Here is a 5,159-nt window from a genome sequence, read left to right on the forward strand (position 1 = left end):
GGGAGATCTTTACTGGAGATATTTACTTGAGAGAGAGATACACTCTTCAAATGGAGTCAACAGATATTCACTGACAGAAAACAGTGTTAAAATGAAACACTCATTCTTCTTATGAACATACCTCATCTTCTTCAGAGCCTTAAACATACCCCTTAGAACAATCTCTGATTTCAAGAAACTGACAAATGCACAGGAGGTGCACCTCAGCCTCCTTTCAGAATTCTATAATCTCTAATTATAGAACTATGGAACTATAGTTATAGTTACATACTGTATAATCATAGGGGCTATGGAAGATTTCCATCTAGTGGTTTCCATCTAGCACCACGGCAGTCTATCCACCACACCATGATCATGAAGAATATATCATGCACCACAGTGACAGTAAGCTTACGTGGCTCCCCACGCCTTTCAGAGTGACACTTAGCAGCACAGGCCCCACATGACATCACTTCTCCAGTGAAACTTCCCTGCCATTCTACTCTCTAGGGAAGATGTCAAACCAGGAAATGCTGCGGCTCTCCAAAGTACTGTTTTTTTTCTGCTTGGAATGCCTTCCCACAAACTGCCCTCTCCCCTGGCTCCTCCTATTCTGCAATATCCAGGGCTACTGTCAAATCTGAAGGTTTCCCCTGGAATATGCCTCCTCCCCTCTTTCCACTGAACAACTAAATCCTTACGGGTAGTCAACAACTCAAGTAGTTAATATATTTGTCTTTCTCTGTCACCAGATTGATTATATATGAAAATGCTCTTTGTTTGAAATCAGTCGAGGACCTTCTGGAGGAAGAAAGATTCTGGATGATGATACCCCGTATTTGTTCTTTAAACCCTCTCAGATGGTTCTTACATTGAATTCAAAGGTACATTGAAATCAATATTCACTGATGTGATTCTTGGACCAGGAACATCACCATCACTAAAGAACTTTTTAGAAATGCAAACTCGTTGGTTCTTCAAAATTGAGGGCAAGTGTCAAATCTACTAAAGAGATCTCCAGGCAATATGGCTCTTCTGTCTCTACTGAATAGCAACATCCTTATTTGTAATTATCAACTGAAGTGGCTTTTCTGTTTCTCCTTGTCTGTCACTAGATTGGTTTTTCTTTCAAACGTTCTTTGGAATCACTTGAGGTGCTTCTGGAAGAAGAAAAGCTCTGGTTGATGGTATTCCAGAATATCCTATCATATTTTTCTTAAAAAAAAAACACATGATTTTCAATTCATACTGCCTTTAATGAAGCATCGAAATTGATCATCTCTGACAAGATCATTGCACCAGGACCATCAGTACCACTCAGGTACTTGTTAGAAACGTAAACTTTTGGGTCTCAGTTCAGACCTACTGAGCCAGAAAGTCTGGGGTAGAGTCCAGTTATCTATGCAAGCTCTCTGGGTGATTCTGATACTCTCAAAAGCTTGAGAACTACCGTTCTATCTTATGGGCTCCTTCAACACAAATAAAGTATCTGGCTCTATGAAATTATTTTAAAGAAAACTAGAACTGGGATTAGGGATATCTACTACTACTTGAGTAGGAAGAAATGTCTGGAAATTTCCAAAGAAACAATAAAAATTGGCACAGTAAGACTGGCAAAATCCTGTTATATCCAAAGAATGTTTAACTCTTTGTTACAAAGACCATTGAGAAAATTCCTTGGAAGTAACCTGGAAATACTTCCTTTTCATTAGAAGTGGATGGTTATCAGACAGGCTTACTCTATTTTTTCTCTAACAATATAGAATAATTCTCTCTGCTCCTTCCGAAATGTTAGGATACCTGACATAAGCACTAAGGAAGTAGAATGTGACACACATTCAATCCCTTGCACAAGCTTCATTGCTTTTAAAATTTCCTTTCTTACTCTGTTGAAATAGGTAAGAGAACTAATGGACACTGGTTTCAAATGAATGGAGACCATAATACCAGAATATACTAAAACTGATGACCAGGATTCCAATTTCCAGCACTGTTCACAATTTTTGACATATTAGAGTAACAATCCAGTTACTATTGCAGAACTTGCTTGTTATTGTAGTCAATTTGTGAGAGAAAACTTAGGGAAATTTCTAACAGTGGTATCTTTGTTAACAATTTTGTCTGTTAGTTGAATTACATGTTTGATTTTCTCATTTGCAAATGCATATATTGATGAGAAAAGGTAAATGAGTTAATAGAGCTGACATTCTCTGCTTCTAGTTACAGGCTAATCTGAAGAAGCTGGTATAACTATGTGTTAATTATTCTCTTGTAAATAAATGGCAAGAAGTGCAAATAATAACAACCAATGATGCTAATCTGAGTGAATAAAGGCACAAGATCATCTCAGAGAGTGATACATTCTATGAAGCAATCAAACAGGTGGGATTAAGCTTGACATGTTTGAGGAGAAAACAGATAAGGTGGTAACTACAGGACAGATGTCTGTAGTAGGTATAGGATGGATGGGATATAACTTTTAAATAGAGTGATGACAAAAGGCCTCCATGAGAAATAACATTTGAGGTGAATATCTGAGGGGGGTTGTTGAAAGCAAAGGAATAGCAAAGTCCCTGAGATTGGAATTTGAGGAACAGAAAAGAGGCCAGAACTGTTAGGGCATAGAAAGCAAGCAAGTGTAATATGGCCTTAGAGATAAATCGCCGCCTAGATCGCATGTAAGACATAGTAGGCCATTGTAAGAACTAGTTTACAGTCTAATGACTTATTCTACAATTTGTCTGAGATGAGAAACCTTTGGGGATTTTGAGCAGAGGAGTGAAATGTTCTGTCTTCCTTTTTAAAAAGATCATCCTTTCTGGTATGTTAATATAGTATCTAAGGGAATAAAATAAAGCCAGAGACACCAATTAGGATGCTATGAGAATAATGAAAGTGAAAAATGATGACGTATCATACAGGGTATTAATGATGGAGGAGTTAAGAAATGGTTGAATTCTCCAAATATTTTGAAGATACAATCAAAAGGATTTGATAATACATTGATATATGATAGGAAGAAAGGAATCAAGTTTGACCTTCATGTTCTTTTGACCTAAGCAAACAGGAGGAATGTTGGAGTTTCCATTTACTATAAGGACATAATCTGTGAGTGGTAATTATTTCATGTAGAAGATCAAACATTTGTGTCCAAGTGTTGCAAGCAGGCTGCTGGATATACAGTAACATGTAATTGAGGCAAATCCGGGTAAAGATGTGACTTGGGATTTCAGCACGCAGCCCATTTACACCTTGAGACTAAGGACCATCGCCAGAGAAGTGAGTGCAAAAAGAGAAAAAGTCCAAGTCCTGAGACTGGAAGCACTCCAGGAAGAAGAGAGCAGAGATAAACGCAGCAATTAAGACAGAACAAGTGGCCAAGAGTTAGGAGGGGATTCAAGAACATCTGATGACCTGGAGTCAAGTGAAGAATGTTCCAGGGAAAGGGTAACTGACTTAATCAGGTATGATGAGGCCTGAGAAGCCACTCTTGAATTTAGCAACATAAAGGTCACTGTTAACTTCGACAAGATAATTTTGGTGGTTCATGAAGAAAGGACTTACTGGAGTAAATAGGAGAGAATAAAGTGAGAGGAAATAGAGGCAGCAAGTACAGGAAACTTCCCGAGAGCATAGTTATAAATGAAAATAGAGAAATTTAGGAGTAAGCTGGAAAGGAAAATGATGTCAAGAGACTTGTGTTGTTTTTTGTTTGCTTTGTTTTTAAAGATGTGAAAAAGAAATATATTTTTACATTATTGGGAGTGATACAGTAGAGAGGGAGAAGTTGTTGAGGCATCATTGAAAGGAAAGAACTTTTGGAATAATGCCCTTATGAATCCGAAAGACACACTGAACAGGTGACTTGAGTCTAGAGGTATGTGCTGGTGGGAAAGCATGGATTTCTCAAGTGCTCCATCTGTAGTGACATATTTGCTCCTTGACCTGACCATGAGTGGTGTGAACAGAACTGGAATATGTGAATTTTCTTGATAAGATAGTGAATCTACATCAAGAAATTTAAGGGTAGTATAAGACTGGATCTGGAGTTTGATCTTGATACCCAGATCATATAATCTGATATTTTAAACAGTCAATAAATTTGTGATTTTTTATTTAGATATTAAAATATCTTTTCTATTTTTTTCTATAGCATTTAACTTAATATAGCTTTTAACTTAATATAGCTTTATTCAGAATAATTTGGTTCCAAATCAGCAACATTATGATGTGGACCAATAGTCAGACTTTAACATAATCACTAACATTAACTTGAAAAAAGAGATGTAATAAAAGGAATATTATTCAGCCATAAAAAATGAGGAAATCTTACCACTGGCCACAACATGGATGGACGTTGAGGCCATTATGCTATGTGAAATAACTCAGACAGAGAAAGACAAATACAATATATTACATCAGTTATATGTGGAATCTAAAAACAAAAACAAAAACCACACATACACACAACCCAAACTCATAGAAAAAGAGGTCAGATCATCAGATTTGTGGTTGCCAGAGGCAGAGGGTAGAAGGAGGGGAAACTGGAGGAAGGTGGTCAAAAGTTACAAACTTCCAGTTATAAGATAAATAAGTACTAAGGATGTAATATACATGATGATCATAGTTAACACTGCTGTATGAGATTTCAGACAGCTGTTAAGAGAGTGAATCCTAAGAGTTCTCATCACTAGGGGGAATGTTTTTTCTCTCTTCTTTTCTTTTTATTGTATCTATATGAGATGACAGATGTTAGCTGAACTTATTGTGGTAAACATTTCACAATATATGTAAGTTAAGCCATAATACTGTATGCCTTAAATTTATACACTGATACGTCATTAGTGCTCAATAAAATTGGAAAAAAATAATTGTATTTATTAAAATGTTATTAAATATGTTTATAAATAATATATTTTATATGGTTATTAGAGTATCTTGGAGTTAATACTATATATGTCTTTATATAATATGCATAAATATTTTGGTACATATATTTTTGTAAATATCTGAATATATACATGTGTATATGTATTATGTATATATATAAGACTAGTTTTTATTAGGTTTTCTTAAAATTAATAGGTTCTTCATAACTGGAAGATTGAGACAATGGCAGCAGTAAGCAATTTACAAAAATTTTGATATCAGTTGATGAATAAAAACAATATATAGTTACA

General features: G+C 35.6%; 1 protein-coding gene across 1 annotated transcript in view; it reads right to left on the bottom strand.

Moving 5' to 3' along the window:
• NME9 (NME/NM23 family member 9) overlaps nt 1–5,159 on the bottom strand; it is a 152,366-nt gene that overhangs the window by 37,338 nt on the left and 109,869 nt on the right. The window lies entirely within an intron of this gene.

Source organism: Manis javanica, chromosome 3 (genome assembly GCF_040802235.1).
Source record: "Manis javanica isolate MJ-LG chromosome 3, MJ_LKY, whole genome shotgun sequence".
In the NCBI taxonomy this organism is placed as follows: Eukaryota; Metazoa; Chordata; class Mammalia; order Pholidota; family Manidae; genus Manis; species Manis javanica.